Here is a 13,093-nt window from a genome sequence, read left to right on the forward strand (position 1 = left end):
GGGGCAGGGTATTGGAATGGAGACCTCATGGGGTCCCTCCTGGCCTGAAGTATCTTATAATGATCCAGTGTTCTCAATTCAAGTAGGACATCAGAATGATGGAGAGCATTCCTGGAAGACCTAATTAAGAATGAACTAAGTAACTGGAAAAGGTGCACTGCAGAGGAAGACTTTAAGGATGTCAATCTTTTTATATCATTAGAAGCAGGTTAGTGGAGGCATTGATCACTGTGCTCAAGCACGACTTAGGAAGCACAAACCTTATAACAGAGGGCTCTTCAGTCTGCCAGGAGTTATAACAAGATCCAATGACTGAGACAAAAGAAAAACCTCAGAAAGGAAAAACACGGACATTTATCAAAATAAACATAATTAAGTATTTAATTTGTGGAAATCTTCTGGTCTCAAGCTCAGTCAGAGTTGACATTGGGGCTTTTATTCTGAGAACCTTGAGTATTAAATAATTTTTTTTTCAAAAAGCATCAACACAGATTTTTTCTGAAAAAAAAAAAGAAAATATGCATATCTGTCACTGGTTGAGAACATGCAAAAATAAAGTCTAGAAAGAGAACTTACGTGGAGAAAGAAACCTAAGTCCAAAGGAAACAAAAGTATGGAATTGCAGAGGTGACAATTATAAGCTGACATTATATGGGAGATTGAAAAAAAGAGATACTTGCACTAATTCAGCTCATTCTGGCTTTCTTGCGACAGCTCTGCAGAGTTACCAAAAACTCGGACGATCAGCAAATCAGGTCTTGTGTCCATAACTCTGCAGTACTTACCAAGAAGGAGAATTATGTGGGGCAGGAACCATCTCTCTATGTTGAGGAGGTGCTGTGCCCCTTGTATTGCAACTGGCCAGCACCATTAGATGAGTACAAGTTACGGTTTTTGTCAAGGCGTTGTCATGACCAACGCTGATGCATATGAAAAGCTGTCGAACTAATGCTGTGAAGGGCAGAACTGTGCCTTACAGTTCCATGACAACTGGATGGAAAGGCAAATCAGAAGGTTAGATAAATGTTAGAGACAAATAACAGCCTTTACATGGTTAATAAGAGCAGTAATTAGCTGAAAATGCACTAAGAACACTTGTAGGCATAAAGCACAGGTGTTTGGGAAAAATGTCATAAATAATGAGGAAATTCAATATTGTTTGCAGGTCTGGTGCTGAGCTAAAAGCAGAAGTTACAGTCAGCACCTGTCTTAGTATCATAGTGACATTAAGAATATATTACAAAAAGTGAGTTTTCAGTGTGATCAGTAGTGCATTTCCTTATCAAATCAGATTCATTCTTTTTTAAAAGACATAGAAAATAACCAGCAAACATTCCTCTTTGTATTACAGTCAATGTTGGATGTTACTTCAGTTACACTAAGGGGTGTTAGTATGGTGAGAGAGAAGAGCTCTGACAAATGAAAGTGACTAAAAAAAATAATTTAGAATAGGTGTGGTTTCTAGTGTGAAAAAGTTTGAGGATGCCTTCCAGGAATTGAAATTGCTTTTAATTAAGCTATAATAGCCCATAATGAAAGACTTGCTCAAGGCGCTCTAATAGGAACATAGTCTCCGTTCCCCTGTGTGGTTGCAAACTGTATGGTACATGCCTCCAGTAGGGTCGCCCATGCCAGACAGATCAAAACCGTAGGACCAGATTTAATACATTCTTGGGCAGGATGAGCTCTTTAGCCTCCTGGCAGTCATCCTAGGAGAAGGACAACTCCAATCCCAAACCCGGGCAGATGGAGCTCGCTTAGCCCTGTAAGGCCATCCATCTAAGAGAAGGTCACTCTAATCAAACCTACGTCCTGAGGACCTCACTGCCACCGTCCAAGCTCGCTCGGCCCTGGCAGATGAGCCTCAGGATTAAAGGGTGGGTTCAGTTCCGCGCACACTGTGTCTCACCTAAAAAATCCACTGCACAGGCTTGAAGGCTTTACCCACATGCAAAAAGTCCTGTAGCGACGGGCGCGGGTCGAAACGGCAGGTGAAAGGTGCACTGGGAGCCGCAGACCCAACCCTGCATGCAGGCGGTTCAGGATATTGGTCATTTGAGACTGACTGGAGATGACAGTCTCTTGGGGCAGCACCCTGAACGACCAAGCAGCCTTTTCAAGGACAGCACTGCTTGCTCCACTCGGAGAGGGGCCTAGAAAAGGTGGCCTAAACAAAGCTCATCTCCACTTTCACCCGGTTGGTTAACCGCAGACCAACGGGCATCTTCTTCCAATGCGGTCGCACAAAGAGCAAAAGACAAAGGCATGCACCTGCCTCCAAAGGTGTACCTAAATTAACTCTAGCATGTTGGAATATCAGAACCATGCTCGATTCTGCGGGTAGCGGACGTCCTGAGCGTCGGTCTGCCCTAATTGCCCATGAGCTGGCTCGTCTCAACATCGACATCGCCGCTCTCAGTGAAGTTCGCCTTCATGAAGAAGGCAGCCTCAGAGAACATGGTGCTGGTTACACACTCTTTTGGTCAGGTAAGCCCAGAACCGAAAATCACCTCTCAGGAGTTGGCTTCATGATCAAAAACTCCATTGTCCCTAAACTCGAAAATCTGCCGACAGGTCACTCTGACCGCATTATCTCCCTACGCCTTCCGCTAAACAACAAGCAATATGTTGTCATCTTTAGTATATATGCCCCAACTCTCCAAGCTGACCCTGCTGAAAAAGATAAATTTTACGCTGACCTGCGCCTCCTTACCCAAAAGGTTCCTGCAGATGATAAGATCATTATCCTTGGTGATTTCAATGCCAGAGTAGGCAAGAATTTTGAAGCCTGGAAAGGAGTATTAGGCAAGCATGGTGTTGGAAACTGCAACGATAATGGTCGACTTCTGCTAGAATTCTGTGCAGAGCAACAACTCACTGTCACTAATACTATCTTTCAGCAGAAAGATAGTCTGAAGACAACCTGGATGCACTCCCGTTCTAAGCATTGGCACCTCATTGATTATGTCTTGATGCGACAGAGAGATGCTCGCGATGTCCTCCATACCCGCGTGATGCCCAGCGCAGAATGCCAAACAGACCATCGGCTTGTGCGCTGTAAACTCAATTTTAAGCTCAAATTCAAACCAAAGAGGGGCAACATCCCAAGGAGAAGACTCCAAGTTAACAATCTCCAATCAGCCACAGCAAGAGACAGTTTCCAGGCAAACCTTCAAACTAGGCTCGAAAACATTCCCACAGATTCCTCTCCTGAAACAATCTGGCTTCATATTAAAAACAGCATCCTGCATTTCTCTGAAGAATCCTTAGGGTTCTCCCTCAAGAAGAACAAGGACTGGTTTGACGAAAACAACCAAGAAATCCAAGACTTGTTGAGGAAGAAGAGAACCGCCCACCAAGCACACCTTGCATTGCCATTCTGTCACGCAAGAAAAACAGCCTTTCGTCGCGCATGCAGCAAGCTCCAACAGAAACTCCGTGACATCCAGAACAATTGGTGGATCGATCTAGCTGAAAAAACTCAATTATGCGCAGATACAGGTGATCACAAAGGTTTCTATGAGGCCTTGAAAACAGCATACGGGCCTACATACCAGGTCCAAAGCCCTCTACTCAGTGCTGATGGTCAAACCCTTCTAACAGATAAAACCTCCATTCTGAATCGATAGTCTGAACACTTTCAGACTCTTTTCAGTACCAACCCTGTAGTCCAAGACTCAGCAATTCAGTCCATCACACAACAACCAGTAAAGTATGAATTGGATACTGCCCCCACTTTAGGAGAAACCCTCAAGGCCATACAGCAGGTGAAAATCGGCAAGGCAGCTGGGGTTGATGGAATTCCACCTGAAGTCTGGAAACATGGGGGCCTTGCACTCCACACCAAATTTCACGAGTTTGTGATGCGCTGCTGAGAGCTCGGTGAACTACCTTCAGACCTTCGTGATGCTGTCATCATCACTTTGTATAAGAAGAAAGGTACTAAATCAGATTGCTCAAACTATCGTGGTATTACTCTGCTCTCCATTGCTGGCAAAATCCTGGCAAGAATACTCTTGAACAGACTAATACCCACTATAGCAGAAGGAATTCTACCTGAAAGTCAATGTGGTTTCAGAGCCAACAGGAGCACCACAGACATGGTATTTGTTCTCAGACAACTGCAAGAGAAATGTAGGGAACAGAACAAAGGTCTCTATGTAACCTTTGTCGACCTCACCAAGGCTTTTGATACTGTGAGCAGAAAAGGTCTGTGGCAGATTTTGGAACGTTTAGGATGTCCCCCCAAGTTCCTTAAAATGATCATCTCACTCCATGAGGATCAGCACGGCCAAGTCAGATATGGCAACACACTTTCTGAGCCCTTTTTAATTAAGAATGGTGTGAAACAAGGTTGCGTTCTCGCTCCTACCCTATTCACCGTCTTCTTTAGCATGATGCTCCAAAGGGCCACAGCAGACCTCGATGATCAGGACGGTATCTACATTCGATACCGTACTGATGGAAGTCTATTCAATCTAAGGCGACTGAAGGCCCACACCAAGACCTTAAACCATCTTGTCCGGGAGCTGCTTTATGCTGATGACGCTGCCCTTGTTGCCCACACAGAAGCAGCCCTGCAGCGTTTAACATCCTGCTTTGCAGGTGCTGCTGAGCTCTTTGGGCTGGAAGTCAGCTTAAAGAAGACAGAGGTCCTCCATCAACCTGCACCTCAGGAAGTCCCCCATCATCCCCACATCACCATTGGTCAATCAGAGCTCAAATCAGTCCAACAGTTTAATTACCTTGGTAGCCTCATCTCCTCAGATGGTAAGATCGACGGAGAGATAGACAACAGGTTAGCTAAGGCATATAGTGCTTTTGGAAAACTCCACAAGAGAGTATGGCGTAATAAACACTTGAAGAAAAGCACCAAGATCAGCGTTTACAAAGCCATAGTGTTGTCTACTCTCTTGTATGGTTCCGAATCATGGGTCATCTACCGCCACCACCTGCGTCTCCTAGAACGCTTCCATCAACGCTGCCTCCGTACAATCCTTAATATCCGCTGGTCAGATTATGTGACCAATACATCTGTACTAGAGCAAGCAGCTGTCACTAGTATTGAGGCCATGTTACTGAGAACGCAGCTGCGATGGGCAGGGCACGTCTCAAGGATGAAGGACCAACCACCGCCTCCCTAAGATCCTGCTCTATGGTGAACTTGCCACTGGCTGCCGCATGAGAGGAGCCCCGAAGAAAAGACTCAAGGACTCCCTGAAACAACATCTCAGCCTTGGCCATATTGATCACCATAACTGGTCTACTCTGGCCTCAAATCGGGAGGCCTGGAGACACAGCATCTATAACGCAGCTGTCTCCTTTGAGAACACACGCAGGATCACTCTCGAGGAAAAAAGGCAACGCAGGAAGAACCGTATCTTGCAAAATACACCATCTAAGGAGTCTTTCTGCTGTGCCTTTTGCAATCAGATATGTCTGTCACGTAAGCCACCAACGTGCCTGCAGCAAATGTGGATAGTGCCTTCCCAAATCTTTGTTCGCGAAGCCTAGCCATGAAAATGAATAGCCCATAAATTTCACTCTGGCAGTATCCCTCCAAGGCTACTCTATCACCCTGCTGTTGGACTTCCAATGGGAAAGTCAGAAAAGATTTTTAGTTCTTCTGTTTAGCATCTTGTTTTCCAATCACCATGGCTGGTTCATAAAAGCATACAGTATGTTAATCTACTAGCAAATACTCCAAATGGTGCACACTTACAGAGCTTACCAATCTGTTCCATAAGTGGGTATAGGTCTGACAGCAAAGAATTTTTGCAAGAATATGGTCTTTATTTATCCTGTGCTTGAGTGATGAGTGCTTAGCAGAAGCCTACTAAGGGACTCTATTCACGATTCACAGAATCACAGCATCATAGAATCCTTTCAGCTGGAAAAGACCTCTGAGATCATGAAGTCCAACCTTTGACTGATCACCCCCTTGTCAACTAGGCCACAGTAGTAAGTGCAACATCCAGTCGCTTCTTGAGCACCTCCAGGGATGGTGACTCCACCCTGGGCACGCCATTCCAATGTTTAACAACCCTGTCCATGAAGAAATTTCTCCTGAGGTCCAGAATTCCTTCTGATGTCCTGATGTCCAGATTCAATACCAACAATCCTTTTTCTGCAAAAGTACAAGAACCTTGCCTGTTGTCAGCACTGTTTCTCCAGGAAAGTGCACTGAATCACTGCAAGATGCTTTCTTGATAACTGATTCTCCAGGGATTTTATTTGTAAGTCAATAAGGAGCCCAAGTTTTGTTTAATTGCTGGATTTTTATTTATACTAGTTCAATGCATTTAAAATGCTGCTGTGGCTGGAATTAAAAGGAGGTTGTTACACTATTGAACATTTCTCCTTCAGGCTGACAAAAAGAATCTGTCACTTAACCTGATGGCAATGAAAGACAGTGAATGAATCACTGCTTGAGGAAACTAATTTATTTAGTCACTCTGTCACTGTTATTTATCAGCACATGCTATTAGTTGAATTAAATACAAAAACCTGAAGTTCTGTTCCAGTCCTCTCCCCACCTCAATTTTTAAAAACACACAACAAACAATAAAAAACTTACATGAATCTACAGTGCTAAAGCTGAACCCTTTGGCTTTATTGTGCTTCTCTTGTTTTAATTAAGCTTTGTTTATTAAAATTCTGCAACTAAGGTATGGGGATTATTAATCTTATTCAGTAGCTAAAGATAAACTTAGTAGAGAGAGGACAAAAAAAAAGAAATTAAGTAGCAAGACAAAATGTTGATTGCAACATTTTACCAATAAAAATACAGGGTTGCAAAGAGCAAATATTTTCTCTTCTTTGCGTATCAAGGAATAAGCTATGAAAATATCTAATTTTTATATATGGGCATATATGTCATTGAGAATGCTAGGAGTAAATGTATCTGACACTTCAGAATATAATCACAGACATACAAAACCAATCCCATTTGGTTCAGTACTGCCTTTCCTCCTGTATACATGCCCTTTGTTTAACACATGATGAGGGCAGATAACAGAATTTTTCATGAGAGGTTTCTCTGTTCTTTGCTTAATGATATAATTAACTTCTTATAAATCTTATAAATATAAAATATCAAATAAATAATATAAATATAAAATCTACTGGTCTGTAGAAAATTTGGCATTTGGAGACCTGCTTAATTGGTATCATTGCTGAAGTAACAATAAATTAAAGTTACTATACCGAAGACCCTTTCCCAAGATTAAAGAGATAGTGTGAATTGCAATTCTAACTAGGGTTACGTGTCAACTGTATCAAACACTGCCTGCTGATTCTTGATTTCAGTTTTCAGTGATAACTGTTTATTATACCCCAATAGCTTTAGGAGATGCTATTTTTCACTGGCTACAGCTCTCATCCTGGGTAAGCTCATTCCTTTTGGGGAGCTGATACTTAGTGAAAAATGCTGGCAACACTACGTTTTTTCTGCTGCAAGTGGAGGTAAATTAGGGGCCCAGGGGTTCCCTGTTCTCTCCTCTCTATTGTTTGTGGTTTGGCTTCCCAATACAAATTTCAGTGCTAATTTAGGCATGTAGCAGTGAAGCAATGTATTTTTTTAAAAAAATGGTCCACTAAAAAGTGTTTCAGGTATTCACATTTTTGACACATCATACTTTCATGAGACAACAAAAATCTTAGTTAACTTCATTTCTCAGTTCTCAGACAGCCAATGTTTTAATGAAAACATCCCAACTGAGCAAAAGTGCAAGGAAAAGGATTCACCAGACTGGAATGACCCTAACCTGCAAACAGACAGAGATGCCTGCAGAGCCTCGTTATTCATGCTACAGGACCAAGATTCACCAATGGGACATTCAGTAAAAACATGATCTATCAATTCCTGTACCAGCTTATTTCACCAAAAGAGAGTAATTTACTCATAATAAACATAATTATTCCAAGACATGTACGGAGGCACTCTAAGAACAATTAAAACAGAGAAGTTTTCACAATGGGCTCTTCTGCAAAGTAGATATGACTTTTGTATGTTTGAAAAGAATATGCAGATCAGATAGTGAAACAACTGAGGAAACTCTAGCGTTATGTGACCTAACACTAATATTTGGTAAGAAGAGACATTTGAATGGCCTAAATTCTATTTAAATCCTGATACCTAACTCTTTCTAATAGGGTTTCTACCTCTTCAGAAGTGTCCAAACAATATAAAAGAGTAGGCTCAGTAATTTAAAAGGAATTTATATTGCCAAAATAGGGCCCTACTATGGTAGATGCTTCCTATTTTAACTTCTTTGGAACAATATTAATAGGTCTATAGATTTCAGTACAAAGATAAATTCCATAAGAAATCTGTTTTTTTAAAATACCCCTTTTTTACACAGTTAAGGCAATGAATCAATAATATTGTTTAGATGCACTAAGTATTTATAAGGGTTAGTAGAAATTGAAGACAGAAAAGACATTACCTGCCACTACAATAGCAGAAGACCCCTTCAAATTTTCCAATACTGCATCTACTCAAGTTCCAGCATACCTCTATCTCAATGTCCTGATTAGGCCTGGAAATTAAGTTGGAGAAGATACCAAATAATTAATCTTAATTTTTCTTGGGATATAGTGCAGGTGGCTTCCTAAAAAAGATAGTTTAAGAAATGCCTGTGTTTGTAACAACCTGTAATGATACAGGAAGTGGTGCAGTCAAAGAAATAGGAGAATAAAGCATAAGCACTGGGATATGCAGTGTACAGAAGAATCCCTTTATGGAAAAGAAAATGCTACAGTTGTTAAATCTTGATGAAGAGCAACCTACCTGTCCCCAGCTCCAGCAAACTGGGTTATGCATCCCTCTTCTGAGGCACCACATTAGCACTGAAGTAACCAGGGTTCCAATCTCAGCCTTCCCACTCATGACAATGACAGCATCGCTTCACCCCTAAACTTCACCTTTTCAACTTTTCATCTAAGTACACAGATAATGAAAGTTCCTTGTTCCCACCTTGTATTTGCCTAACTTGCAAGTCATTCCCCTTTACTTTCTGCTCCCATCCACTTTTTTATGTAGGGAAAAGTACTGCTTACAAATTGTTTTTACAGTTTCGGCTCTGCTCTTAGTACATCACTCTTTGAAACATTGTTAATGCAACACAGCCCCCTAGTGTGGATGCAATCCAAGAGTTTAGTTCACATGGAATTATGAGGCTCTAACTTTAACCAGACTATACATGGTAACAATTACACTGACTTCACTTAAACAAAACAACCAACCAACAACAACAAAAAAAAATAAAACCACAAAAAAAAAAAAAAAGCAGCCAATAATCACGTATGTAGATTGGAAAATTTAATAACTAAAATAGTTTACAGTTGGAGTAGTTCAGCTACCATTTATGAGTGAAGGTCTATATCATTTCAAAAAGAGGGAATTAAATCATGGACCTTAATTCTGATGGCTCACATCTTAAGGACTGGAATAATCTGGGGTATCACTTATGTTAAATAATTCTGCACCACTTTCAGCAGTTGGACTTCCCCTCTCATTCTGTTGTGCCAACACAGCAAATTCAATCACGATGCTGCTCCAGGTTAGGAAAAGCAAATGGGTAGGATTCCCTGCTAGAATGAGCTTCCTGATATCCATATAAACACTAACTGTACAACAGTGGTACAGGAGGTAGGAGACAAAGAGGCAGCCTGGGAACAAGCAACCTAACCAAAATGTATGCATAGTTCCTCACCAGCATTCATATTCAGCTTAAATGTCTTTTCCAGTATTTTATTTCTGCCTGCCTTTAAGGTTAGTTTCAACATGCTTAGACAAGCTTTTCTAGTCATGTCTCATGTCCTGCTTTCCTCTGGTGATCTCAGAAGAGTTTGTCTGCATCTGTTCTACTCCCAACAAATATGCCTTCACTACAATCATGCAGAACTGCACCCAGTATTCCTGTGAAGCTTGGAATTTTCAAGCAAAGTAAGATTGACTGGAGTCTGAAAATGTAAGATGGGATGAAAGACTGTAGATTAGACAATTCGCAGTGTCACATCTTCATCTAGAACAACTTTGTAAAACCACTAGATCAAAAAAAACAAAAATTCAATTTTGAGACCGACAATAATCAACAGACCCCACGGAAAAAAAAATTACATTTTCCCAAATGTTTAAGAAAACAATGAGGCACTGAATGAATAGATAAACATTTGATTTTGGGGTTGTTTTGGGTTTGGGTTTGTTTGGGGTTTTTTTGAGGGGGAGGGGGGTTGAAGGGTTTTTTAGATTATGGCTTGTGCTGTATAATGCAATAAACATAAAATACTTAGATTTAAACTTTCCCCTGTTTCACTACAGAGTCAAATTGATTAAGTGGTACGTGGCTAAACCTTCTTAAAAGCCTCAGATTTTTCTTCACATTTTTATGTATTCTGTTTACATATTTTAATATTAATGATATAAGAAAGGTTCATGTAACCTGAGACTTGACCCCTCCAAAACCAAAAAAATCTAGTATTTTAGCATTTATATTTGGCCACAAACAAGGTGAACAAACATTTTTCTATATATATATATATGCTGCAGATTCACTTAGCAATAAACATGAAGGTTTATATTACTGGGACTAAGTTGTAGGACTTCATAATCAGTTTTTAATTTGGTGTCTATGCTCCTATAGTTATGCTGTTCTTCTTTATGTTTCTGCATCAACTAACCACCTCATCTCCCTTCCTGACTAAAGGGCTTATTTCACAATTAATCTTCAATTATCTTCTGTGAAAAGGGCATATTTACCAGCATCAGTGATATCATAAAGCTAAATCAGTGTTTATAATTTTAAGATGGGCATGTGAAATACAACAGCTTATTATGCACTCATGCACACAAAACCTTTTTTCAGTTGCTGTTTTTAGAAAACCACTGGCAAGCTTTATCCACAGATGAAAAAAAAAAAATTACTTAATTAGGGTAACCGCTTCTGTAAACTAATATGTAAAAAATAGTAGTAATAACCGAGCAACAATTTACAGTCTTTAAGGCTATGACCTTGTAAGGAATCAGCTGGTGAGAAGATATTTTGCCCCATTACAAGGTTCCCCTGAAGTGGTTGTTGTTTTTGAAACCACGCTCCCTTGAATAGACAGGGTGGCAGGAAAGTGCTACCCCGCTGATGCGCTTGGTGATTCGCAAGGCAGTGCCAAACTCCTCATGTTTAATGTGGCATTTTCACAGCATCCACTTAGAACAGCAGCATCCTACATCACCTACACAGACTATTTGATTCCCTATGTGCTACCTTCTACCACTTAGAAGTTGATCAGTGATCAAAACTTCCATTTACAACAATTAATAATTACAATAATTTTAAACAGCAAAGAACATATTTTATAAGATAGCTTAAAAAGAAGTTACAGCACCAACTCTCTTAGGCAAAATATATTTGAGAGCAAATACGGTAATGAAAAGAGTGTTACAAATGGAACTAATTATTTATTGAGGTAATGCTTGTGATTTGTCTCTCAAAACTTGCATCTTGAAGTCTAATTATTATTCTCTATGAAATCACCAAAACAGCAAAGCCTCTAAACAGAAATAAATACTTTTGGCTTTCTGTAGAGTCATGCCTTTTTATTTACCTAATGCAAACATAACCAACCTCTTCCTCCTCATAAAGTACTATGCTTCATCTATGAGGACAGCCAAAATTCATTAGAAACTATTGGTGTTGCAGTCTAGAATATAATCAAGATCTTTTTCATGCTGACCAATACCCAGCGTGTAACATTTTTTCCTGCCAAAATGGCTGACCAAAACCCAGTAATATTATTTGCAGGTTTCTAAATAATTCATTACTTCACTTTACATACAAATTGTCTCTTCTTCCAAGTGAAATAATAAATTTATTTGGGGGGGGGGGGGGAATTACAGACATATTTAAAAGTGTAATAAACAGCTGTATAATAAATATTTTAAATATACTAGATTCTTTTAACTGTTCAGTGATATTACTCAATGCAAGAACCATGTAATTTAGCTGATCTTTTGTACTGTTGCTAAGCAGCAATAGTACAATATCCTAAAAATGAATTAGCATTTGTGTAATCAATCACATAAAGTTTCTCATATGTTTTTATTTTATATTATTTTTGTAAACAGCTTAATTTAATTTTCTTGGAATCCTTCTCATCTTTTAATTTAAAATTTAATTAGGCCATAATTACAAATCTTCTGTCATACACATAGTAAACCTGTTTCCTCTCTGTCATCCTACATATTAAAGTTAGCATATGCAACTTCTTGAAACCTTGAAATAATAACCTTTAACAGTTCAACACGCTACAAAACAAACTGTTAGAGGTGACCTGGGAAACCAATAGGAAACTGAATGTCAGTTCAGAACTAAATGTCATATACCTCTAGAGAGTAGGCAGCAGAAGGCAACTACATTCTAGTTTATCATTACTGCTAGCAGTATGCTAATTGCCAAATAACTGCAAATGTGTTGTTCTGTAGCATCACTGAAGGGACTTCATACATGTGGCTGCATCACTTCTTCTGGTGACAAACGAAATGCCCTTGCAGGCGAGCTTTTTCATTTCCAGAGCAGGCAAAGTGAGGTATTCAGTGCCTTAAGGATTTAAGTATAGCAGCAGCAAAACATATTTTTGAACTCTGACATAGCTCCACAAGCCTACCTTTACAAATAAGAACACATTATTTTCTTTTCTAATTAATTTTTTGTCTCTCTGGACTCAAATAAAATGCAAGTTCAGCAAACAGCTAAATGAAATTAACCAAAGACAACACACAGATTCTCATACAGTAAAGTTACCTTTTGAATTGTATTTTTTTTTTCTTACTTTCACTCTCCATTTGCTAAAAAACAATAGAAAAATGTTGGTGTTGTGGATAACTTTACAGTCAGTTATACTTTACTCAGGTCACTGCCATCACTTAGGGAATGCACATTGAAATTTTCTCAGGTGAATTAAATAAAGGATTTTGTTTATAATCAAATTTTCACTATACTAACATTTTATAATACTGTTGATTCTAGATGAAATCAATCACATTTTAAGAAATGTACAAGAAGGTTTCTACTGAAGACAATGCACTTGATTACCA

General features: G+C 39.6%; 1 long non-coding RNA gene across 1 annotated transcript in view; it reads right to left on the minus strand.

Annotated features, from left to right (window-relative positions):
• Window positions 1-13,093, minus strand: part of LOC116781168 — an 844,439-nt gene that overhangs the window by 199,819 nt on the left and 631,527 nt on the right. The gene's annotated exons all lie outside the window — the stretch shown is intronic.

Source organism: Chiroxiphia lanceolata, chromosome Z (assembly GCF_009829145.1).
Source record: "Chiroxiphia lanceolata isolate bChiLan1 chromosome Z, bChiLan1.pri, whole genome shotgun sequence".
NCBI lineage: Eukaryota > Metazoa > Chordata > Aves > Passeriformes > Pipridae > Chiroxiphia > Chiroxiphia lanceolata.